Genomic DNA, 214 nt, shown 5'->3' on the forward strand with positions numbered 1-214 from the left:
TGTGTGTGTTTTGTCCCCCCCCTTGTGAGGGTAATTTTAATAAAAAAAAACCAATAATTATAGCAATTTTTATTCCCAATTTGTTAAAAAAAAAATAATTAATTTAAACCCCCCCCCCCCCCCCAATTTTAAAAATAATAATAATTTAAAAATTTCCCCCTTTTTCCCCCCCCCAAAAATAATAATCCCCCAAAAATAATTAGTAATAATTTAA

Source organism: Penaeus monodon, chromosome 15, assembly GCF_015228065.2.
Source record: "Penaeus monodon isolate SGIC_2016 chromosome 15, NSTDA_Pmon_1, whole genome shotgun sequence".
NCBI classification, from domain to species: Eukaryota; Metazoa; Arthropoda; class Malacostraca; order Decapoda; family Penaeidae; genus Penaeus; species Penaeus monodon.